The following is a 27,496-nucleotide window of genomic DNA, read 5'->3' as shown; positions in this document are numbered from 1 at the left end:
ATCATGAGCTTAAAAATGTAATTATTTTGTATCCGGCTGTCAGCTGCTCTTGTGTCAGATCCCCACATCGCCGAAGGGACCCCCTCACACCAATGGGGGGCCTTGAGCAGCTGCTTTATCTGGTGGAATGGTAGCACCACCTTTGCACGGAGATCTGTCAAGCTTGTTAATTTCATGATGAATCAGAGACATTCCTCACTAACATCTGAGCTAGCCCAGGCATGTTCTTAAAGTGAAACTTATGCAATACTAAGGTAATTTCTACTGTAAAAGCTTGAGAATTCACAGAATGGCCTTCTGATGCAATACACAATGCTGTGTCACTACGTTTAGGACAGAGATATACGATCAGCCATAACGTTATGAGCACTGACAGGTAAGGTGAATAACACTGATAATCTCGTTATCATGGCGTCTGTCAGTGGGGGGATATTTTAGGCAGCGAGTGAACATTTCATCCTTAAAGCTGATGTGTTAGAAGCAGGAAAATAGGGCAAGCGTAAGGATCTGAGTGACTCTGACAAGGGCCAAATTGTGATGGCGAGATGACCGGGTCAGAGCATCTCCAAAACTGCAGCTCTAGCGGGGTGTTCCCGGTCTGCAGTGGTCATTACCTATCAAAAGTGATCCAAGGAAAGAAAAGTGGTGAACTTCCCATCAGAAATGCTCCCTCTTCTTGAAGAATGGCTTCGTGTGGAGGCAGGGCAAGCTGTGCATGAGGTGGGGTTAGCCCCAGGCTGCCCTAAGAATAGGATTGGAAGTGGGCATAACCAAATGCCCAAAGAAAGAGGAAAGTGACCCAGAGACCAATGGAAGAAGGGCTTCACTTCTGCTGAAACCCAGAGAGTTCCCAGGTATGGAAGAAAGTGCCCACCAAAGTAGGCAAGACTAAAAGATGCGAAGGAGGTAATAGAGCCAGCTTGTATTTGGCCAGATGTTCAACCTTGGGAACTCTCCTGGAGGCGTTGGAAATAAGCATAACAGGGAACTCTACGGGTTATGCCCAAATTCTCTGGGTCGCAGAGCGGGGGTCCCAAAACGCCCCACTCTCTGTCTGTTTCCCCCTTAGATGGGGGTGTGTCCTGTGACATCAGTAGGAACACCCGCTAATGTTGACGGGAATGCCCACCAACTTCAGTGGAGTCTAAAAGCTCCCAGTTAAAGAAATCAAATTACGAGGTCTCTGAGTCAACTTAATGAAAGAAGCAATGGAGGAGCTCCAGTTGGACCAGCGTTGGGAAGTTCCCAGGTATGGAGCCCAAACTGAATCACCCACCTTTACCCCCATTATATTTTATAAACATCAGACTTTTGACGTTCATGTTGAGAGTAACGATGACAAATGACACGTAAATTATAGACAAGAATCTGAAACATGACACAAGGAAAGATGTTAAGAAACATGAATAGGATGTATTCAGTAAACAAAAACGCTATTTCCAGACTGGGACAAATACGTTTATTTATGGAAACAACTACTGTAACTCAGAACCCGGATGCTACAAGCCGTTCGCGTAGTTATGTTTCTCATCTTACGGATCACATGACTTAAATCAGGAAGGTAGAAAACATTAGTCCTGTAATATTTGTCTTGAGTTTAGAAATAACCAATGTTTTTATGTTTTTTTCTCTTTTTTTGCAAGTTATATGGCAATAAGTACAAGTGGCATATTGCTATTTAATTCAGGGGTAAAATCCCCCCTTACATTCTACACTAGTTTTTATTTTTTCACTTTTAATGTATATTTCTAGTGAAAGGGGCATGAGGTGTTTGGGCACCTAATTATTATTTTTATTCAGGACTCTAGTACCTATGATCAGCCTGCAGGGGGAGCTCAGAGGTCTAATGAGGGTCTGAACTGCCCCTCTTCGAACTTTTTTACTTTCTTTGGTTACGGCCAGCAGAAGGGTGCTGACATCTTGGGAGAGGCATGTTTCCAATATGGCGCTTATGATACCCCTACAGAGCACCGGCTGAGCGAAGAAATTAACGGTTGAGCAGCATGGCACCACTATATTTGAAAGGCGTACTGCCATTCAATATGGCGAATGTGATTGCTCTGCATCATTAACAGTTAATATTTTTTTTTGCTAATGATATCTTTATTAATGGTTTCATTGCTCGGTGTCCTTACAGTAGGAAACTCATAGCCCTTTATTACTAGAGAATTTTACCCCGTCATGTTTGTGAGAAGCTGTCAGGAAATCCCCAGCACATGACTGGTTTCACGACATACCATGTGTTCCTCCGTGCTGCTGAATCAATCTCTATAAATGCTTATTTCCACGTATGACTGCCATCATGTGATGAATACCTGTCAATCTAGCACATGAGTTTACAAACCTTTCTGTATATAAATATATAACTTCTCTATCAATTCTCTATGTAGTGATGAGTTTATTTATAACAACCTAAGCGGGTGCTAGAGAAGTGCAACAACCTTCCAGCATAAGTGGTAGAGGTTAAAACAATTAGGAATATTGTAACATGCATGGGACAGGCATAGGGCTATCGTGAATCTAAGATGAGACCAACGACTGATTAAGGTTTGAGTCTTTACAGCAGGAAAAATGGGCAGACTAGGCGGGTGAATATTTTATATATTTTATTACATAATATATATATATTATTATAATATATAACTTGGTACGGCAACCTTACTAATAGTTTTAAAGGGTAAGTCTTACCAACACCTGACTCTTCCCTTCCTTCCCCTGCTTACAACTTCTGCATACTTTAACACTTAAAATGATTTATTAGGATGCTAACAACTGGAAATTACCAACAAATCATATAATACAATAATGAATAAATCAACCAAGCTACCAAAGCCCATCAAAACTGGACAAAGATTTTAAAAGGACCATTTAATGTCCATGACATCCTCAAAATAAAATGCACATTAGAGTACTTTGTGAGTAATTTTTATACGCCTTCATCAAAAATGTAAATATTTAGTACTTTTGGGATCCCCTCATGCATTTGCAAGGGGCACGCCACGTAACTTTAAAGGGACTTCGCAAATATGGTATGCATCCAAAGGCTGCAGAGTCCCTTTAAATTTCTAGGGTTTTTCCCCGTGGCCTTTACGGATTCAGTTGACTGATAAATGGCTTGTAGTGTAACTATTGATATTGGCTCATATGGAAGAACAGGCGATCCGGATACCTTCAAAATTAATCCCTTGAAACCGGGCTTAGAAATGAAACCTGCCAGAAAACAATATCTGTTATGTTACATTTCTCCCAGGAGAGAACCCTTCCTCAAAAGCAAACTACAGAGAGTCAGCAGAGGTGGATCACCCCCGGCGGACATCAAACGTGACCTGGAAGTACATCATTCCTACCCATACCAGGTCTTTCTTATCTCACCCATAGTATTAAATGTATTATTTACTAAATAATTTGCCACTAAAGACTTAACATACAATATTCATTTTCTTATGTGTGACAAATGACACGTGTGTGTCCTATGATCATCATATGCTGATTACATGAGCTTGGAAACATTGAACAAGAGGAAAAAAACAGCATCGATGCCTCATTAGATTGCTAGTTAGGTGACTGATTCATTTTCCAGCCCATGATCTTTGTTTTCAGCCCATGGAATAAAGCGAAAACGTTCTTGTCCTTCTCTTCAGGTTTATTACACTCGCATCAGGTTTTAAAAACCCAAACCATTTCTACGAGCCGGCACAGCCTCCATGGGATGCATTACAAGGCGATTTGTGTCTTTGATATGACATCATATCCCGACACTCCGTAATGAGGATGGTGGCCATGGTGAGGGCTGGGGACATACTTCCAATATCATATCACAATAGTCATGGAAGTAGATAATATGGGGCAGTTGGAGTGATGCCCAACTATGACCCTGACCTCGGCCAAGGTACATCACTGATGCTCAACACTAAATTATTACAATTACTACACTTGTGTGTTACGATTCATCCAAATTTTAATATGAAGCAAACAAAAAACGAAGCAGAGAGCTCTGAAATTGCATTTCATTGTTTGTTTTTTTTACTTTTTACTCCGGCCACAATAATGAAGACGGGTTCCCTGGGGAAAAGAAGCTCTTCTGCACCTCTCTTTCTCCACGAATGTTAGCCAAAAACAAATAGACCAAAGACAAAATGAATAATTAATCTGAAAGGTTTTTGGTCCATTTGCACAAGTCTAACAATTACTTTTTCCTAGGAATGACGGAATATTTAAGTAACTCACAGGTTCACTTCCTGATTATTAAAACGACCTTTAATGCAAGAATGTCTACATTCATATACGCAACTTCTGTAGATCTTATCGCAAGATACTTAATCACTACTTCATACGTAGCATTCTTAAGGACGTATACAGAGAATTATGTACCATTAACCTCACGTTTTTACAGGACCAACTTGCTTTTCTCCTGTAAAAAGAGCCAGACCTGCTCACAATAATGCAAGATTTATTTTAGTATAAAGTATTGTTTTCATAAAGTACAATTATTCTACAATGAAAAGAGAAAAATCAATTCATTTTCACCTTGGATACCCGGTGCAGAGTGGCCATCTGGCACACCTGGCAAACGTCCGGTGCGACCGCTGGCCATCACCACCTCATACTTGGCGCAGCAACACAAAGCGGGTAATGTAGTGCGTGGCCGACAGCTGGATGAGCCCTTCCACTCGCAACGTAGCATCAAAATGTATCGTCATCAAGCATAATGTGCCAGGGCCTTCTTGACATCGCCGGTCCAAACTGTTAGGGCACTTTTTAGTTTAGTGTAACCCCTTCACGACAATTGACGTGCCTGGCACGTCATAACTTTAAACTCAGAACAAATAGTAGAATCTATTTAGCAGGTTTTTTCATTAGCTTTTATAGATGAGAATACCTGGGAACTCTCCGGGTTTGACCCGGATATTGCCGGGTGAGCACTGGTTCTCCGGGTCAACACCCGAATGCTCCGGGTCGCGGGAGTGGGGTCTTGACACGCCCTGCTCCCCGTCCAGTTTCCCTTTAAATGGGGGTGTTTCCTGCTGCCGTCAGCAAGAATGCCCCCAACATCAGCAGGACCGCCTATTGACGTCAGGGGGAGCGTCAGGTATGTAGATGAGTTAAAATAATTTTTAAGTAAAAGTCACAAAAAGTCTTTTTTTTTTTTACACTAAATTTTCCACCGTTTTATACTTTTTTTTATAGTAAATGATATGATAAAATCAAAATGACATCTAAAGAAAGCCCTTCTTGTCCTGAAAACAACAATATATAACTTGTGTGGCTTCAGTAAACAAGAAAGAATAAAATTACAGCTAAACACGAGCGGCGCAGAAATGTTAAAACATCCATTGTCACGAAGGGGTTAAATTTAAATTAAATATCTCAAAAACAACTAAACTGTTTGAAAGACAAAAAGTGAAGGTGAAAAGAGGGTTGATTAATATGAAACCTAAAGCACTTTTGCTTGGTTATTCCCACTTTGTATCATAAAAGTTGCTGCCGAAAAGTTTTTATATGAAAGAAGCACAAATGTTAGCGCCAGAGGTCACAATCCAAAACTAGTGTTGGTAATGCAAGAATTTTTTGATTTACTGAGAGGGTGGTAGATCCGTGGAACAGTTTACCAGCAGAAATGTTAAGATTTGTGGGACAGGCATATGACTATCCTGGATCTAAGATAAGTCCAAGTTTTTAGGTCAGGAAAAATGGGCAGACTAGATGAGGTGAAGGGTTCTTATCTGCCATCATATTCTGTGCTTCTAGGCAGTGGATTTTAACCCATGCAGGAGCAGCAAGAATAAGTCCAGTTGCAGCTGTGTACTGAAGAGGTTAAAAAAAAGAAATAAAACGTAAAAGTGGGCTTTGGGATGTAAATTATATAGAATATCACAGTGCTGGGTTAGAGAAGAGAAGGGTACGGCTATGTATAAGATAAATAGATATTAACTATCTCAGGAGTGCTCAATATTAATCGATCCATATGAAGCTATAATAAATAATTCATTTTATAGGCAACGCAGTGAGCTGAGGCCATTGTATACACGTGAGTCACTCCAATCAAATTAATTGCTCTTTTGAAACATGACAGATCGTTATAGATTCAGCTAACGGTCCCTCCGCGTATTTTACTATTTTCCGTATGATTGGCCAATGTTGTTGGTTATATTAATTTGTTTCGGGATCTTGAGTACATTATCGTATCGTAATTCTTCTTCACGTGATGAAGACAAAATCTTTTATTGGGAGAAGGATGACACACTCAGGTCTGACTCACAAACTATTATGGGTCCATTCTCTCACTTTCGGGCCCATGAATATATGTAAAATGACAGCTTTAAGGAAAGCGTGATGTAAACTTTTAATAAGTGTTGGGTTAGGCAGCTAAGCTTTCGATGGCTGACCATGTCACGATAGTGGGGGTCATACATAAAAACTAATTAATGGGGAAAAATTTAAAAAGTGGTCAACAGCAACATTCCATGGCTACTACGGTAATGAGACCATTTTTCAAACTTTGCACCACAATCACTCCTCAGATTTAAATTCCATGGTTCCTGGTACAGTTCTTAGCTCAGAAAGACCTGGTTTGTTCTTAAGCTTTATTGAAAAGCCATGTGTCAGGATTTGCAGAAGACAAATTTAGGTAAAGTAATACAGTCTGAACTAGACGTTACTGGGCGCCCAAGTGGCCGATGGGATTCAACGCTAACAAATGCAAAGTTACACAAATTATACAATATTGTATACAATTATACAAAGTATAATACAATAAGCGGGGCAGCATTAGGGAAATCATTAAATAAAAACTGATTGGGAATAATTGTAGACAAACTACCCACTGATACGATGTTAACAAATTTGATAAATGCCTTTAAATGTGGGCTAGACGACTCTAGCTCAGGAGAATATACAGGGATATAACTGGTAATAAGAACAGGTTAATTATAGTGCGTCGATCCAGTGAGAAATAAGAGGCCGTTTTGGAGTCAAGAAGATTTTTTTTTCATTTTCTGAGATATATTTGGAAATCACTTCAATGTGAGTTATTTGCCTTCTTCTGGATTAACAGCAATGTTGAACGTGATGGACTTGTGTCTTTTTTCAACCTAAAATACTATGTTACTATGTATGTTTGGTGTTAGGATAAAGGAGTGTGTGTGTAAGCATAAGGTGTCAGCATGAGTGCGTGTTCACTGTGTGGCAGTAGAGTATGCATGTGTGAGTATATGGTGTTAGCATGTGTTGGTATGTCTGTGTGTGTTACTGTATGGTATGAGAATGTGCTTTAGCATGAGTGTGCGTTAGCATATGGTGTTAGCGTGTATGTGCATATTAATGCATGATGTTTGTGTTGTTTTAGCACGAGTGTGGTGCTAGGGTGTCAGGGGTGAGCATAGGGTTAGTAGTGCAAGGGAGAGGAGTTAGGGATGCGTGTGTCTATCAGAGTGAGTGTTTTTTAGAGCAGGGCCCTCTTTTCCTTCTGTACAAGTCTGTCTTAATGTTTTTATCAATTTTGTGTATTGTCAATTTGAATGTTATTGTTCATTTTTATTCCCACCATTTTTTTTATAGCGCTCAAATCAAATGTAATTTAATAAGGTCAATGCCCAACCTAGCAGAAAAAAAACTGTTTTGCCCAGAGTTCTGTTGTATTTAGATCGTGTGCATCATGGCATGTCACATGATGTTTACTCCACAACGCACAAGCTCAATGTCTTAGAGCAGATCCTTAAAGTTTCTGCACTACTTCTTCAATAATCTGTGTTAGTGTAGAAGAATTCACAAAAAGTAGAAGAATGGTGAGATATTCTCTCGTGCTGCAGCGGGGAGAAGACCTTTCTTTTCATCCAGTTCTGATACCCCAAGTGTTTACCCCAAGATCTACTGAAAGTCAGAGAATTCATTGAAGTCAGTATGGAATTCAGGGGTAGGAAGACCATTTTTTCCAGGAAAAGTCCATCTCACATTTTACAGACCAGCACATGCAAAGTGCTGCCCCCTGCAGTATGTGAAAAGTATAACAGGGTAACAAATTCCCATCCGTGCTCAGCACTTCACATGTAATGGTCAGCAACACGCGAAAGGCTCACAGACTCCCTATTAGGCTGGATTTAGCAATTCAGGGAATGATGGCTTTTATTAAATCTGCATCTATTAACCTTTGTGTTAGTCACAGCACTTCTGGCCAGCAGTAAAAGAGAATATAAGCAACCGATCCTGGGATGAGTGTATCATACATAGTAGAAACATGAAATGTGTCTATTTTGCCAATATTTAACCCCTTCAGGACCGGCCTTCTTGTACTGCGTCTTCCCTTGAAGACCCAAGTTTTATTTAAATATTTTAATTCCGTGCTCGTGATTCGCTTCAAAGCGATCACATGCACGGAATTGAGGGGGAGTGGCTGCTACAGATCGCTGGGGACACCTCTCGATCGCGCATCATCGATGACGTACCTGGTACGTCCCGGTCTGTGGGTGATACCCAACCAGGAAGTACCAGGTACATCATCGGTACGGAAGGGGTTAAACTTTTTGCAACTAAGTATATTGAACCCGTGCATTATCTGAGATAATAAACTGACTGCATGCGATACAGTTCAAGCCTCTTGGGTTAAAACCTGGCTGATGTCAGATAAATGTGTTGTGGTTTAGATGCTTCAGTATCACGAAGAGGGGGGTGTTTGATGAGTGCTCAGTTAGGTGGTCCCTTGCGGGCTGTTTAAACATCAATATAATTAATTAGGGTTATTAACCCCTTAGCTGCCCAGAGATTATTATCTCCTTCATAAAATAAAACAGTCATACCAGGAACATGCCTTTACCTTTCATTCACTCGTTGTGATTTATTGGTTTATATAGTGCCATCATATCCCGTAGCGCTGTACAATGGGTAGACAGGTAGTATGTAACATAACAATTTGACTTACAGAACAACAGGTGAGGAGGGCCCTGCTCAAAAGAGTTTACAATCTAGATGGAGTTAGGATATATTACACAATATATCAGGGCTCTGTGCAGATCACTCGAGTTCTTCCACATCAGACTTGTTATACCAGGTCATCATGGAGCTCGCTTTGTGCACTGGGGGGCACCCATGCTGGAACAGGAAAGGGTCTTCCCCAAACTGTCCCCGCAAAGTTGGAAGCAGAGCATTTTGTTAAGTGTCTGTTTTCTGTAACATTAACCTTCCCTGGAATTTAGGGGCCTAGGCCCTGAAAAACACCCCCAAACCATTATCCCTCCTCCACCAAACTCTACAGCAGGCACTATGCATCCCAGATGAACACATTTCCACTGCTCCAGAGACCAGTGGAGGTGGCTTTACACCACTCCAGCCGATGCTTGGCATTGCACATAGTGATCTTCAGCTTGTGTTTGGGTTCTCGGCCACGGAAACCCACTTCATGAAGCTCCCGCCGCACAGAGCTTGTGCTGATGTTGCTTCCAGAGGCAGTTTGGATCTTTGTAGTGAGTGAGGCTAAAGAGAACCGGCTACACATTAGAGGACTGCATTGGGAGGCGGGTTCCGGTAATCCCGCGCAGTCCCACAAGGCTGCCTTCGCGCTGCTTCCTCACAGCATCTCTTCTCTTGCTCCGCCCAGGAACACAGCGGAGTCATGTGATGTGACGTTACTTCCCATGACTCCGCTGTGTTCCTTGCGGGAGCGGGATTAAAAAAACAGTCTACTCTACTACGCACTATACTCTTCAGCGCCCATTCTGCGAGTCCATGAAGTTTACCGCTTTGTTGTTACTCCTAGACGCTTCCACTTCACAATAATGGCACTTGCAGTGGAGTGGGGCAGATATTTCACGAACTAATGTGTGATAATGATGGCATCCTATGACAGCACAATGTTTAATGTCACTGAGCTCTTCAATACAACCCATTTTACTGCCGTTTCAAATGGCTGCTTATGTGCTTGATTTTCTACACCTTTTAGCTATTGAAGTGACCGAAACACCTAAACTCAATAATTAGGAGGGGCGTCCACATACTTTTGGTCATATAATGTAGAATATCAGAAAATATTTCGACATCATAACTTCTAGATTGTAAGCTTGTTTGAGCAGGACCTTCCGAAAGGTGCAGAATACGATGGTGCTATATAAAAAACAATAAATAATAATGCCTTGTTTACTGCAGCGTTTTATGGCTCGATGTAAATCAATAAATAACAATAACCTGAAAAATTATCAAGAAAAGAAAACTAAAATCCTAGATACAGGTCAAAAATATTATTTTTTGACACACTGAACTAAAGTTTAGCAGTGATAATCATGACGTTAGAATTCAAAGCTTATGTTTTATAAGTGTTAGTGCCAGAAAGCAACAAACTACCTTCTGACTCTCTAATGATTAGAAAGTACAGCCCAGAAATGATCAGACGAAGCATAAACACACCGGGAAAACTGCCTTTTCCTGCAATGTTTCTTGCTTCCTGACACTTGGTAGAATCTTCAGAGATGACACACACATTATAGTAAAGTCTTTCGCTTCTCATCAGCTGTAAGGATAATAAACTGTATTGACCGCCATCGATCGGTTCAGTTTGAACCTGTAACCTACGAGCAGATGAGATGCTTACATCAAAGCATTAATCTTGTATGTGAGCGGAATGATCCGACCATCCTGCAGTCACGCCATCATCGCCCCTGTTGACATCACTACTGAGCGGCCTCCTATTGGACGGGAGCACCGACAGCCCATCCTAAGGGACTTATCATCTTCCACTCGGGTACTACAGATTCAGTTTACAAACAATCACATGCCACTGCGTGCCGCGATGACTTACAAATTTACTATAAAGTGCTCTCTGCTGAAGTCATGTTCCCTGAGTCACATGAGCGGTACATAAAATCTCTGATTACTGTACCAGCAGATGTTCAGCTAAAAGCCCGCATTAAATTATCTTTAATTAGCGATAATGCTTTCGCTCAACCTAATCTCAAATCAATATATTTGTTTTAACTCCTTCATTCCCAGAGCGGAGGGATGTTTCAAAGGAGGAAATGTACCATTTTTTTGCGAAACTGCATGGGAGAACAAAGTGCTCCAAGCTCAGAAGGAACTACCAAAAATATCCAGAGGCACTGATGAGCAGATGGGGCTCATGACATATAATCTGACAAAAGGTTATAAGAAAGAAGAACTTATTATGAGCTGTGGGTGCTAACCTTATAAAAAAGGCTCTGTGCATCATTTAAAAAATAACCAACTAACCTTTTGCTTCCCAAATATTTATTTTTAAACTAAAAACATTTCTATTACATTTTTTTGTGACAACAGTTTATTCTCGATAAAAACTTATTTTTTATCTGGGCATCGGCGTCCCATGCTCACCAAATCTGCCGCTCCTATGTCATGAGACAGCTGCTTAACTTAAAGTGCTAGGGCCACCTCGTCAACGCCAGTCCAGCTCTGATCAGGGTGGTTCTACCAACTAACCACATGTCAAGCTTCCTTCCCATCCATGTTTGTATTCATTTTACCTTCTTCTTCCATCTGGACACGCTATGAAGTGCATTCATTAGTCAAGGTGTCCAGCTAAGTGATTAACAATGAGCCATTGTACTGTTTCCCACAGGCGGCATGATAGAGTCAGGGTGTTTTTCTAGTAGAGTACACTAAAATAACAGTGCAAGAACACATACAAATGGCTAACAGACGCAACCACAGGGACCAAAAAGGATTTAGACTAACTTTTTGGGTCGGTTTTGGTCAAATGTTTTCTGGCAACAAATGTAATTTTCTGACTTTTTGGTTTGGACCAAATTCAGAATGTTCTTTTGTTTGGAAACAAAATTGGTTGTAGAATCTCACTCTCCATCACCTGCTACATTCACCAGCAGCTCCAGAAAGAACCAGACACTTTCCTTCGCATTCATAACTCCAGCGGCATCACAATATTCTTCAGGATCCTCAACATCTACTGGCTCTCTCCTTTCCTCCTGACAAACATCAACCGATTGGAGGTGCTTTTACTCTCCACTGTGTAGACTTCAAATGTGTGGAAGATAAGACTGACAGCAGCATTCAAGATGGTCTGTAAAATGGCTAGAAGGGCATGAGGGAGGCCAGCTAAGACAGGGTTACAATAGCCAAGCAGGGAGATAATGAGGCTATAAACAAGAGTCTCAGTAGCATCTGTTACAGGGTCACCGTACCCAAGGCTGGGTCCCCCTGTTTGAGGGCTGAGGAATCACCAGTCAGTCCCTCATACGGATAGCACTCAGCTATCCACGGATCATCCAGACCACCATTCGTAGTAAACCAAGAAGAACTCTCTTTATTACAAACACACAGAACTTTATACAATCTCAATGCAATGTGTACCGAACCCAACCCCCAATCCCATCAGCCACATCCCATCACAAATCCCATCAGTATACAGGGGATGTATCAGGTGAGGGGATTACAGAATACAATGGGTTCCCCCACCTGTGTTATCCCCCCTGTAGTGCGGGTGCCGTCTGGGCAGACAGGGCTGTGTTGGCTGATTAAGAGCCCCAGCCAGATTATAGGATCATCTCCTTGAAGGCTGGAGCTGAAGCCACATCAGTCTCTGGGCCGGTTACACAATAATACACAATATAAAATATTACCGGGTCACGGTATACGGAACCGGACACAAAAGTGCTCCATGACCCGGCTAAACTTCATATGACACATGAGCCAGCTAGCCTGGCCCTGTCACAGATCTCCCCCTTGACCAACGGTCCGGCAGACCAGGCAGATCCTCACGGGTCTGCTGCAGGCTGTCCGAGTGGACAAAGTTCACAGGTGCAGGCCTTAGTTCATGGCGCCCTTTGTCAGAAGCATCCAGAGAAGGTGGGCCAGGGCCCTGGTTGCCCAAAAAGATAGTCAGTAGTCCTCTGTGAATTGGAGGACGGTCCCAGCTCAGCTGGGGGCACATGGCTATCCCCCTCACCAGGGTAACAGGGGCACCTGGAGACTCTTGCTCCCTAGTCTTGGGAACTGAGTCTGGGGCAGCTGCCAGGCCAGGGCGGTTGCATGGAAGGAAAGCCCTGCTGATCGGACCGGGGGCACTCGGGGAACCAGGGAAACACGTAGAGGTAGTAAGAGGGGCCTCTACCGGGACACTGGAGTGACCTAGGGGACACTCTGGGACAGGAACGGGTATCCTTACGGGGTTATTGGGCGAGCTAAGCAGCTCTGCGGGGTACTCAGGGGGCCCAGGGGAATACTCCGGGGCAGGGACAGGTGCCAATACTGGATCACCGGGAGGGTTAAGCAGACCCTCGATCTTCCTCTCTGGGACAGGTGCCTCTGCCTGGGCACGGGGAGAGTCAGAGGAACACTCTGGGACAGTGACCTGGGCTTCTACCAGGACACTTGGGGAACCAGGGATCACTTCGGAGACTAGACCTGGTGCCTGTATTAGGTCACCGGAAGGACCTAGGAAAGTACACAGCCCCTTCGGCGTCCTTACTAGTTCAGGAGCCGGTACCTCTCTCAGGTCACAGGTCCTCAAAGGGGCGCACGCAGAACCAAACAGCTCTGCGGTAATCTCAGGGAGACAAGGGGGATACATAGGGATAGGGACCTGGGCTTCTCCCAGGATACTCAGGGAATCGGAGAACACTTCGGAGAACACAGGGATAGGAACCAGGGCCTGCGCCAGGCTACTGAAAGGACCCAGGGAACTCGGCAGCCCCTCTGGCGCCCTCGCTAGGTCGGGGAACGGTGCCTCTACCGGGTCACCGGGGACTTCATAGGGAACCTCTGAGGCAGTGACCCAGGCTTCTTCCAGGACACTTGGGAAATCAGGGGGACAGTCTGGGGCACTGGCTTCTACGGGCATAGCTAGGGGTTTGGTGAGGGGGATTGTGCCACTTACTCGGGCGGTGGGGACAGTCATCTCTTCTGCCGGGGTAGAGCAGCCAGGGTTGTTGGTTGGGACATGGGTCGGAGCTTTTGGCTTCCTCCTCCGCTTCTTCTTGCTGGCGAGGAACTCGGTTCTTCTCACCAGGACAGGGGCAATGGAGTAGGTGAAGAGGACCTCGGTCCCACTCCCGCAAGTTGTAGTATCATGCTCCCAGTCTCCTTGTAACTCCTGGAGCTCCACTCTCCGCAGCAATTCTTTATAGTCCCTCTCAAGCTGCCATTCCTCTTGGACCAGGCAATCCATAACAGCCTCCAGCTCGGGGGGAATAGCATAAACCAGGCTATACAGCATCAGAGGGTCGCTGTGGTCTTCACTTGCTAACTGCTGGGAGAATCCCTGGTAGCGGCTCTGGAGGTCGAGCTCTGCATATATGAGACCTCTCAATTCTTCTTCCCACTCCGGCAACGGGTTCTCCCCCAGGAGTGGAACTCGTAGATCCCACATTGTCCAGTACTGTGCCCAGTATGATTCGAAGTGGGGATGGGAGAAATCATCCCTCCAGTCTGCGGGCGCAGACTCTAACTGCCATTGCTGGTGTTCCAGCTCACACACCTCGGCTGTAACCCGGTCTATCTCATCCTCTGGTTCTCGGAAGGATTGGATATCCTGTTGCGATATTTTGGTGGTCTGTTCCCCTAGTCTGGGAGATACAGACCCACTCTGGCTCAGTTCCCGGTGACACATTTCAATCACCGTCATCACTTGCTCCGATGTAGCCCCTCCTGGGTACAGGGATAAGTGCCATAGAATGTTCTTTTGTAGAGCACTCAGTCCGAGGCTCTCCTCTGGGGCATCCTGGTGCCGGTCCATCTCTCTGCAGTCCACAATCAGAGTAGCCTTTCCTTTGCTACAAACCTCCAGGAGCTCCCTTGGTGTCTCTCGTCTGCAATCCCAGTTGGTGGTTTGGATTTCACCCAAGTCGTGGGATTCATCCCACCGCTGCCACCAATGTTACAGGGTCACCGTACCCAAGGCTGGGTCCCCCTGTTTGAGGGCTGAGGAATCACCAGTCAGTCCCTCATACGGATAGCACTCAGCTATCCACGGATCATCCAGACCACCATTCGTAGTAAACCAAGAAGAACTCTCTTTATTACAAACACACAGAACTTTATACAATCTCAATGCAATGTGTACCGAACCCAACCCCCAATCCTATCAGCCACATCCCATCACAAATCCCATCAGTATACAGGGGATGTATCAGGTGAGGGGATTACAGAATACAATGGGTTCCCCCACCTGTGTTATCCCCCTGTAGTGCGGGTGCCGTCTGGGCAGACAGGGCTGTGTTGGCTGATTAAGAGCCCCAGCCAGATTATAGGATCGTCTCCTTGAAGGCTGGAGCTGAAGCCACATCAGTCTCTGGGCCGGTTACACAATAATACACAATATAAAATATTACCGGGTCACGGTATACGGAACCGGACACAAAAGTGCTCCATGACCCGGCTAACCTTCATGACACATGAGCCAGCTAGCCTGGCCCTGTCACAGCATCTTCTGTTAGGAAGGGATGAACGCAGGTTTCTAAAATGGAGTCGTCAGATTTTTGAGACAGAATGGATGTGGGGGTGAATGAAAGATCGGAATCAAGGGTGACACCAAGGCAGCGAATAGAGGGGATGGAGAGATGATTGCGATATACATGTTAGTTGAGCTCCACTAAGTTCAGTAGAAGCAGGCTGGGGAGGAAAAGATGAGACAGAAGTGTGGAGGGCACTTTTATTATTTGCTATATTCAGATTCTGAGAGTTCTAGTGAATTTATATTACAGCTGCGACTTATTGAGGTCAGGCAATTAAGAGAATCTTACATACACCTTACACCATTCCATGTTTAATTACTCAGCAAATATACACTTTCAAAGGGTGCCAGAGCAAATATTTCAGTGAATTTCTAAGATTGTGTAATATAGCAATGTTATTGCTTTGTCTTTTGTGCTCTCAACACATAGCTCTTATTGATCACACATTACTATTTTCTACTGTCTAATCGTTTGCTAAATCGGGTCTTTGTATTAACAAAGTATAGTCAATAATGGTATAGAGTTGTAAAATGTTAGCCGTAGAAAGAGAGAAAACAAATGCCGTAAAGATGATACCTTGCAAGCTTTTGAGACTATGCAAGTCTGAAGAAAAGACCTAGATAGTATTGAAAGCTTGAAATCCATTATACTTCAATAAAGGTACCATCTTTCCCACATAAAGTATAGTCAGGCTTCTTGCTGAGGTCTCCTTAGATACATTAAAAGCATTAACTATAATTTGGTAGTGGAAGCAGGGTGAACTGTTTGGGTGAGATGTTGTTGCCCTGCGGGGAGAGTGATCAGGTAGCCTGTGGGATTGTTGGCATTATTCCTTTCGCAGCTCACACCACTATCAGAGGCTAGCTTGGAGGGTGGTCTTCCATAACACCAGAATATACAGATATTTTATGTATAACAGCAAATGTGTCCCAAGCCCCTTGGTAATATTTAGCAATAACTGCTATCCCGAGCCAATAACCACATGACATTCAAAACGTTAGGTTCCGCTACCACGAAAGTCTTATAGAGAACCCACAGGTTACTGGTAATACCTACGAAATGGTTAATCTAACAGTTCCACTGTAATACTATACAAAATGATGTGTATTGCTTTTATCCAATCCACAATGCGTTCATTCTTTAGCTTCCTTTATACACTTTAATCCTGGAACTGAGGATGCCAACATCGCAACACACAGAGGGCTTATTCTCAGTAATTCTAGCCTTTATTTACCATCTAGTTAAAAAAAAATAATAACCAAACCTAGTCACACTAGAAATATATGGGGAAGACTTCCAAAAGCAGCCCTTTCCCTGAAACCACAGAATCATTTATAAAGTGACCGCTGAATTTTAAGCGCTACAATAAGATGTTTGTGGAGTGATCAGTCAGAGAGCAATTAAACGTTTAAATTGGAGTTGTGGGGGAGGGGAGCCCCAAAAGCATTGTAAAAATTGATCTAATTATAGACAAATAGTGTATTCATTGTTCCTATGAGCCAAAATATCAAGTGCACAAAGAAGAAATCAAAGCTGGGCAAGTGAGCAAAAAACAGCTTAGTCACTAAACCAGAGCACGAGGTCATCAATCCACCTACTGAGCTAAAATGGGTTGTCAACAAATTATGTCATGCAGCACATGTGCTCATAGTAGGATGAGGTAAGCTCCATCACTTGAGCTCCAAGAAATAGTTTTTTTAATGCCTTTCCATTTAAAATGTATGTATATATATATATATATATATATATATATAAAATCTATATTTTAAGTTGTTACATTTAATGCTAGAAAATGCACATTTATACACAATACAAAACCCCAAATACATAAAGATGCTTCTTTTACACCCAGTTCATCCATATAGGGTTATTGTGCGCCATCATATTTTGGGATTTCATTGCTTTTATTACTTGTTATTTTCCCAATGTCACGGCCACCTACTTGGTTAGGGAGAGGCCAGATTTACCCAGTAAGTGCTATTAACTCTGTATAGTGATACAAAGGCTTCATAAATATTTTGTGTGGAAACTCCTACTTTATACAAGAAAACTGGAAACAGATTAAATGTCAGAATGAAGATGTATTGACTTTGCCCATGTATACATTCCAGGTGGTTGAACGCCAGATTCATCTCTGCAGCGTCACAGAGGTCTTTTCCTTGAACGTGATGAGAAAAAATGTGTCCTGTGAAACTTAGCGCACTTATAGCTTTTTTGTTATTGATTACAGTATGGGATGCACACCCTTTGATTGTTTAACTTCAACAGCAGCTAGTTTCATTTCTAGCAAGCTACACATTATATTAATTATATATAAATACTGCTTGGTGTGAATACTATGTCAATAAACTGCCATTTGTCTCAAAGAATATATGATTGTAGCAAAAAACCTAATATAATGAAAACAGGAACAAAGAGGAAAGGTACACAAAATATTAATGTAACAAAAGCATAAAGTTCATTTTTCCGTTTCTTTTTAAAAAAATGTAGTTTTAATACCAAATAAAACTAAATAAAAATATTCTACACATAACAAAGCAAGAATTCGGCAAATACTATTCAAAAAACACCTAAGGCATAAATATTGGGGATTCCGTCACATTAAATGGCCATATATTGCTTAGCCCACCACATCAGCCATGTTTTCCAGGACACATTTTTTGCATGTTACCGACCAGCCAAGATAAAGTGCTGCCCTGTAGTATGGGGGATTTATAACCCTTCCATAAGCCTATAAGATCCCACATACTGCAGGGCCACACTATATCTAGGCTGGTCAGCAATATGTACAATTTATATGTGTCCTGGAAAACATGGCGATTTTTTCATGGCTATATTGTCATTATAGGATGTGACTAACGTGACCTTTCAAGAAATAACTTGATCTGTCAGGACATGTCTGTAAAACACTAACATTTCAAAAACGGAGGTTATCAGATCCCAAAAATAACTATCCTGAGGTTGGCCAACCTGTTGCTCTACTGCAGAGGCGGTTTGTTCATCGTGTAAGCAACAAATGAAACTATAATCTAAATTACTACATATCACCTAATACCCGAATATTTACGTAAGGTTATAGAATAGATACAGGTAACTTACGTTGAAAAAAGACCTAAGTCCATCATGTTCAACCCTCCTACCTAGCCTTCCTGCTATTTTTCGAATTTTTGCACTAAGTGTAAAAAATTCCTTCTTGACTCCGAAGGCAATCAGATACCTCCTTGAATCAAGAAGCTCTAGAATATTAATGTTTATCGTATCATTTATAGCCCTGTATGTTGTTTTACCCCTTTTAAAGGCATCCATTATATTTGTTGGAACCATCTCTCTTGGCAGTGAATTCCGTACCTTTATTGTCCTTACTGTAAAGAATCCCTTCCTTTGTTGTGTTTGAAATATTGGCTCTTCTAGTCTCAGAGGACAATCTCTTGTTCTTTGTACATTTCTGTTAACGAACAAGTCACTGGAGAGCTCTTTATATCGGCCCTCCGCATATTTATACAGTTATAATATCCCCTCTGAGACGCTGTTTTTCTACCACATATAAATTTACGTATTTTAGTCTCTCATTATTACTAAGCTTTTCCAAATCCTTTTTTAATTTTGTAGCCCCCATTTGTCCTTTTTCTAGTGCATTAATATCATTTTTGAGGACCGGTGCCCAGAATCGCACCACATATTCAAGGTGAGGTCTTACTATTGACTTGTAAAGAGGCAAGAGGATACCCTCCTTCTGTGCATCCACACCCCATTTTATACATGCCAATATTTTATTGTGCTTTGCAGCTGCTGACTGGCATTGGGCACAATTGCTAAGCATTAGAAGAGAGTTCTATACATATTATAATGAGACTTGTGCATGGAAAGTAAAACGGATTCGATTAGTTCTTCCACAGAGCAAGGAGAAGGCTGCTAAAACAAGCTAAAGGAACAAATTTCTAAGTTAACGAATATTCGGAAGCTTCACGGTTCTTTATTTTGTGTGGGGTCACTACTTTTTTTTTCTGAGATTCACTAAAATGAAAATTTGTACAATTATCGGGTTGCGCAAGTCTAGTTAGAATTGCCTTTAGAAAATATGCACACAAAAAACAAAAACTGTGTGCGCTTCTTACCCTAATAAAGTTGGCAACAAATACATAAACATAATATAAATGAGAGGTTTTTTTTATATGAATTGGCCAAAGCATAATTAAGCTCACCCGCCACGTCAAGGCACACTCTCAATAGGGTGAGAACCTACTCTCACCTCCTACATAGTGGGCACACAAAGCAGTTTATACGGCTACCAAAACCTTATTAATGTGTTGGGGGAGGTGCAATTAAACCTCTTCCCATTAACCCCTGGACAGCAATCTGCAACCAGACTGATGAGGAGCCAACAACCTCAAATATGTGCAAACAGGGAAAAGAAAAAATGTCGGTGCGCTAAGCTAGTTACAGGCTCAAATAATACAAATGTGTAATACGAGGCCTACCAAACAGGTGTAAGCATGCAGCAAGAAACAGTGTATTGGCTGTACAATGTATACGCTGTATAAGCTGCTTTGTGTGTCCACTATGTAGGAGGTGAGAGTAGGCTCTCACCCTATTGAGAGTGTGCCTTGACGTGGCGGGTGAGCTTAATCATGTTTTGGCCAAATCATATAACCAAAACATCTCATTTATATTATGTTTATATATTTGTTGCCAACTTTATTAGGGTAAGAAGCGCAGACAGTTTTTGTATACACTGTACAGCCAACACACTGTATTTGCAGCATGCTTACACCTGTTTGGTAGGCCTCGTATTACACATTTGTATTATTTGACCCTGTGACTAGCTTAGCACACCGACATTTTTTCTTTTCCCTGTTTGAGAATATGCACAGCCAGGTCCATGGAAATCACAAAGGGAAATTGAAATTTGCTCAAAATGCTGTTTATTCCTAGAGTATCATTCCATGCCACGTGGTGAGGTTTGGGCTTCTCTGACCATCGGAGGTGGGTGCAGTATTAGGAGGAAAATGATGTCTACTGCAGGGGCTGCCACCAAGTTGCTCATCAAGCTGCTGCATTTCCCAGAAGCCTCTATGACAAAAAAAAAACCACATTTCACCTTAAAGACAATATCCACAACTTTACCATATTGTATGATTCTTAACATAATACAGTTTGGCAAAAGTAAGTCTAATAACTTAAAATAAGATTTCTGATTGGATGATGGAGAAAAGCAGCCAGGCCCACCTATCAGCTGCTGTCATACAGATAGATCATCAGCCGATAGATCTATCATTGTTACTTAATCTTATTTAGTTATTATGGCCTTTTTTCTAATAGCTGACTGGATTCCCGTTATCGATTTCCCGTGAACCAGAATCCCTTCTCCTGCTTCCTGTAAACAGTGCTGTGTACCAGCATCGCCTCATTAACCGAGCTGCCATGGCAACCAGCAAAACACTCCGGTAACCCGGGAATGACATCATCCTCCGAAACCGTCCCCTTCGCGAGAGGGAAAAGTATGCTGTCTGTCTGCCACCGCTTACTACTTCCTTCAGTTCCGTTATTTCGGTACCGGATCGCGGTTTTACATTGTTACTTTGCCCTTAACGTCCGAAGACTTGGTGACGTCACAGCATGTCCCTGCGCGCTGGCCGCATTGCGCATGCGCTTCGCCTCTCCCAAGTTTCCTCTGGTCGCGTGACGTGTCTGTTTCCCGGAAAGTGACGTGTCGGCTCTCTGTGTATGTGTGTGAGAGGGGGCGGGGCAGAGAATGTTCTTCGAGCTTCTCCAACTTTTAACCCCTTAGACCTGCGCTTCACTGTCCATGCAAGCTTTACAAATAAAATCCGGTGTTTCCTGCCAAGTTCGGCTGTAGACATACCGGTTACATACTAGTAACACGGCGCTTATTATATTATTATAATGATCGCGCAGTGATACAGGAGAGGTGCTGAGGTTTCGGACTTTTTCAGGCATCTACAATGTATTGGCGAATAAATATTATACCTTTATTGGCTAACCGAAATTCCATTACAAGTGTTTTACAGGTGCATTAGTATTGTTTCATATAGCGCCATCATATTCCGTAGCGCTAACAAAACATAACAAGTAGCATATAACAATTTGATTTGCCTCTGTAACGCTCAATGGAAGGGTTCGCTTAGCCGGAGAGTTCCATTGGTTGCTATGGTGATAGGACTACATCCGTTTTAGCGCAGGTCTGAATCCGCGGCAAGAAAAGTGGTCCCGTTTAAATCTATAGGAACCCTTCCTGCGCACGGCGGTCTACAAGACCCCCGCCTGCAGCGTTCGCGGGGTAAGCACTGGATCTGATTGGGGGACAGCCTATAAGGTGGGGTTAGGTGTTCGGCCAGTACGTCTCCTCCATGGAAAAAAGCTGGCGGGATGTGGAAAGGGGGCAATGCGAGGGGCTACGTTGGCCCTTTAACGATCCCTCGTAATTTGGGGACTTGTGCAGATCCAACAAAATCAGCTCCGTTCTCCTAGCCTTGTGGGCTACAAGTTTAAAACAACATGTACTATGGGGGACATTTCAACATCTGCATTTTAATGACATCCCACTTGTAATCTTTGTATGGAACCCATTGTGCAGAACGATGGAGAAGGAAGCACAATATTACACATAAAACGGAGACTTACGTGACGTTTATCGAGTGAAACATGGCAGGTAGTGACGCGGGCAAACGCACAAAACCTGAGACCGGCTCAAGGCAACGAGAGGGCATCTACAGCTAAACGCAAAATAATTCCACGATCACCGGCAGCTTTAAATTCCAAAAACAAAATCATCATCAAAAGTGCAGGTTTTTTTAAAAAAATTATTCATGTCAATCCCGTACGGATTTTAGTTTTTTAGTGGCACTTCGCCTTTAATTATAATTTTTAAAGGGCCATCATATTCTGCTGCGCTGAATAATGGAATACCTGTTACTCTTTATAATTAATCCTTAGCTTTAAAGGAACATTGTGCCCCAGAAATCGTTCATCTGATCGCACTAAGTAATAGAAGCACATCTGTAACACTTTATTTAATAATGGGGTTTGTGATTTTTTTTTGATTATTTCGGGATCCGTCTAGAAACCCGTTGTTTGCAGGGTTATAAGTGCTTGTGGTGAAGCAGCCACAGACGCTGAGAACAATGTGGCTTTTTAGATGAGGTATTATTCATCTCACAAACACAACAAAAGTCTTCTTTTTTTTTAACAGCTCACGTTACTAACAAGGAGCTGGAAAGTACAGCGCAGAGATCTCCAGCTATTGTAAAGTCAGAATAGTCAGTAATCGCCCCTACGGGCTCATGACTCATTGCGGCTGACACTTGTCTATTATTTAAAATCAAATCCACTTTAATTTCATGCGAATGTTCTCAAATTCTTTTTTTTTTAACTCTTTCTCTCCCTCTGGCACGGGGGGGGGGGACATTGTCAAACAGGGCAGGAGAGGCAACGTCTTCTCCTGTAACGAGCCGTGAAATTTTCCACTACTGCTATGAAAATTATGTCGAGAGAAAAAAAAAAACCTTAAAGCATATGGAAAGAATGAAATGTTATAAAATATTCATTAGCACCACAGCTGCACCGACAGCAACCTTATTCCTAAACTTTGGGAGCGTAAGAATCCTTACCGATCACAATTTATTACGGGCATGTGTCTTCATACGAGGATGATGTGCGAGCCTCGCTCGAAAAGTGCACCTAGTCATATTTTGTATTACATCATAATCCCTCTTAAAGTTGGTGACAGCAGAGAGTTTAAGAACTCATATGGTTGGTAAATGCATTGAAGCAGCAGAAGTTAGCCGGGGAGACATGCAGAAGTCAGATGTGAGCACAGGTGAACATAGACTGTCTATGTGATATAGTGACATTCTACTAACGTAAGTGAACGTTATTATTTTATTCTTTTAATTACTGTTTATTTTTATAATTACTATCCATTTTTTTCATATTTACAATGAGTTAGGAGAAGCGTCATGTTGTACAGAGTGCGCTTATATACAGAGAAACAGAATTTTTGTTACTGGATCATAAAAAAAATATAATAAAAAAATATTTTCTTTAACTAATGTACATCACGGTATCAAGCAATACCTGAAACTTTTTGAAAACCAGCAAAATGTCTAATATGTCTAAAAAGTTTTTTTAAATCAGATTTTTTTTTACTTCTAAATGCTTAAAAAGCCATTGTTTTGTTAAAATGAAATAATAAATGCAAATCGGGATTAAAAAAAAGGAAAACGGCACAATATGTCCAAATGTTTATTTTGCAAACATAGGATACCTAATTATTTTAAATGAAGTCTTTATAAAAATGTTTTTACTTCTCTTAGGCTTTAAAAGTACAAAAAAGCATCAAGTATTGAGATGTTTTTCGGAAGTCTTATATCCCAGTGCACATACACACACTTAGATCTGTGGTATAATTATAATTATTATTTATTTAATATAGCGCCATCAAATTCCGTAGCGCTGTACAATGGGTAGACAGGACATAGCAAGTAGTATGTAACATAACAAATTGACTAACAGGTGAGGAGGGCCCTGCTCAATCGAGCTTACAATCTAGAGGATACATATTACCATAGCAACATTCATTTAGATTAAAAATGATCCTTATTATCGGCAAAAGCCCCCCATTAAAGTGAATTCCAAGCGTGAACAAAAATTCCTCCTTGACTCCAATATGGCCTCTGACTCCTCACTGGCTTCACAAGCGTTCGCTAATCCTGTCCTTATTACCCGTTGGATCCCTGTATATTCTTCTTTTGCTGAAAATTCATCCCTTTGAGTATTTCTAGTGTGGATCATCAGAATAATAATCCCTTTTCTGATAGTTTGCCAATAGATGGATAGCCGAAGGCCGTGTCTGATACTTAGGATGTTTCAGTTGTAGAAAGTAGCAAGTACTGATTGTGGACATTTCTTGCCGAAGTCCCGCAGTGTCCTTAAGAGTTGGATGCCATCACTCTTACATTTAAAAAGGGGGCAATGGCAGCAATTACATCATTGTTATTACCATGTAGGCCTAAAATGCATTGTTTATGTAGCTCAGGTAGGGGATCTCTCTTGAATGTGGAGGGTATGTCAGATGCCAATGTAAATCAAACATGGACACCTAATATTGTAACGTCAACACACGACAAACACTGTGTACTTACTGAGTTTCTCTCCACTTTCACAAAGTAAAACTGACCTGATGTTTTTTTGCAATGGAATAACATAATACCGATTAGCAGTCATCACATTAAATATAGGAATATAAAATAAGATTATAATGATTTCACATCTGCTGTTCTTTTGAATGCCAACCCTGTGTCTACAAGACTTCTGGTCACCACCTTCACTTATAGGAGTGACTTAAGTTTTTTTATGGGGCCTTAAACAAAAAATAAGAGAGATTTAGAGGGTGCCATCTTTAACTTAAGCAATGGATTTTGATTGTACAGAAACATGGAAATACAAAACATGTTCAGGTATCGTGTAGAGAAGAACACGTAGACCCTTTATCTCACCATGGGATTTTCCCACGTTGTACAGGTAGAAAATAGGTTATAGATAGAATAAATCCATACGTCAGTCGTCTGATGCTACCCCATTGACTCAAATTCAACTGAATAAGTCTTACCTCCCAATTTCTGTGAGTGTTGTACAAGGACATTGTGAGCCTTGGCTTTTGCTGGCCGTGTGTTATCCTAGTGGATTTGGGTGCTGAGCTCACAAGTGGCTTACCATGCATGCTTACTAGTGCAAGACCATTCTCAAAGCGCCACTCACTTCGCTTGTGGGTCCGCCAGTAATTGCACTTTTTGTTCACAGTCCTAGTGAAGTGGGACACCAAACTAGTTACCCAGGACAATGAGACATGGCTCCCAAATAGGATCAGGAACACTAGCCAGATATGTATTCTGCAGTTATACATGTGTTCACCTGAGAAGATCTGAATACCTAAAATATAATATAACGATCTTGGAATGTATGGATGAAGAAATCTCACTAATTTAGCTTCAACTTAGACCACATTGTATGTATATACAGATATTCTGATTCATTTTATTGTCACAACTCAATATAATTTAATTTTAGTGTTATTTTCACAAACAATATTTGTTCATTTAAAGACACATTTGATTAAAATGACACCATTGTAAGGATGCATTGTTTAACCACAGACTAAAATGTTGTAAAATAGCTTTTTATGTAAATATTGTTGTCAGATTTCCCTACAATTTGAATTTGTCTTTGCCCGTAGTATCTTATTTCATTTAGGTAAACATTAATATACCTAGCTAAAATTATTTAAAAAAAAACTAAGATATTCATTGTGTTTTTGAGTCCCCTCTTATTATCTTTATACTATATATATATATATATATATATTTATTTATTTTTTCTTTTTTCTATTCAGTAATTCAGTACCTAGGCCAGGGTGTTAATTTTGTCTGTATAATAATTACTATTATTCATAAAATATAAAACTGCATCAATGAGAAAATCATTATTTTTGTTGTTTTCTTTAATTTAAAACATTTGCAAGGCAAAAATGTAAATCAAAAATCACAGAAGGAAAAATTTCAAATTTTGGTAGTGTGCAAGTTTCGAACTCGAAAGCAAAACTATCATCCACAGGTCATCCTCAAGGTCTGTGTTTAATTGATTTAAGCTTTTACTTTTGTTTTAAACATATTAACAAACACTGACCTACTTTTAGCAACCAAATAGCAGACTGAACTCTTTCCGTATTTAAAGATGGACTCTCTTTTTATTTTTTTGCTGTTTCTTGTCTATTTTTTTAACATTCTATCAGGAGATAATGGTAGTATGGTTTTTATACCTCATGGAATTATAATCTTTTATTGTAATTGATGTGAAAAGTTGATTTTAAAAACACTTGAACGCAGCAGTCTAACAAAACATATGAGTAGGATCTATAAAATATCCTCGATCTGTTTTAAAACCAGATTTTCATCTTATTGGGTGAATCTCTTGTTTTTTGGGATTTTAATGACAATAGAATCACATGGACGTGGTCTTATTTGTAATAAGTGAGGGTTACCCACGCTAATGAAGGGAATACTGATATATTAATTACAAATCAGCTTCTAAACGAGCTGACCCCGAGCCTCTTCAAATATTAACCCTATAATAGCCCATCGTGAAGATTCTATGTAGACAAATGCGTCTTAATAGACTTGAGTCACCTACATTTAAGCACAGATATCAACCTTAACATACTGGTAGCAAATTCACCAAAAGGGAGTCATATATATGATCACAGCGGCGCAGAATAGGATGGAGTCAGTTCCAGAAGGTGTGATTCTGAGAATCTATCCCTTCACCCTGAGACCCTGAGCTTAAGGCAAAACCATGAGACTCAGGGGGCAAACCCCCCTAAATATATTAATCAGTGTTACCCACTTCCATCCTCAACTGGGCCTCGAAAATCATTGGAGGCCTCAAGAAGCTACTTATATGATTCCACCTGTTATAAACAAATAGATATTTAATAGATATTAAATTAATATCTATTTCCTCTCTGATGCCTAGTTTTAAAGAATACTTTTAAAGAAGCGGTTTTATTTATCTGCATGCTAACTATTTAAATATATATTTTGTGTCTTGGTATGTGATGTTTACTAAGAGTCCTAATCTTATTTGGGTTTCATAATTTAGTGATAAAAGATGTTTGGTATTTGTGAGAAACTTTGTGATGCTCAAACCTGCTCTAATCATTTACGTACAATCCACACGGTAAAGGAAATTATTATTTTTAGGTATCGCATGAATGTGCTGGAATTACATTAACATTCTCCTCCTCCAGCATCCCCCCCAAATGTTAGCCATGCAAGAGGTTCCACCACAAAGGTAATCAAGTATAATAATGTTTTCGTACATGTTTTTTTTGGGGGGTGTAATGAAAACCTTATATTTAGTAATGTCCAAAATCTGAAACACTAGCCCTCTATACGGCAGCAATGTAATACAATTCTTTTGGGATTATTTCTCTTCTTTTTTGTAGTTACAGCTGTTTTACCAAGTTTACAAAATGTATGATTTCGCACCTTTTAATA

The sequence above is a fragment of the Sceloporus occidentalis genome, unplaced genomic scaffold, assembly GCF_023333645.1.
Source record: "Sceloporus occidentalis isolate IW3139 unplaced genomic scaffold, rSceOcc1.0.p SCAF_459, whole genome shotgun sequence".
NCBI lineage: Eukaryota > Metazoa > Chordata > Lepidosauria > Squamata > Phrynosomatidae > Sceloporus > Sceloporus occidentalis.
Note: the sequence above shows the minus strand (reverse complement) of the source record.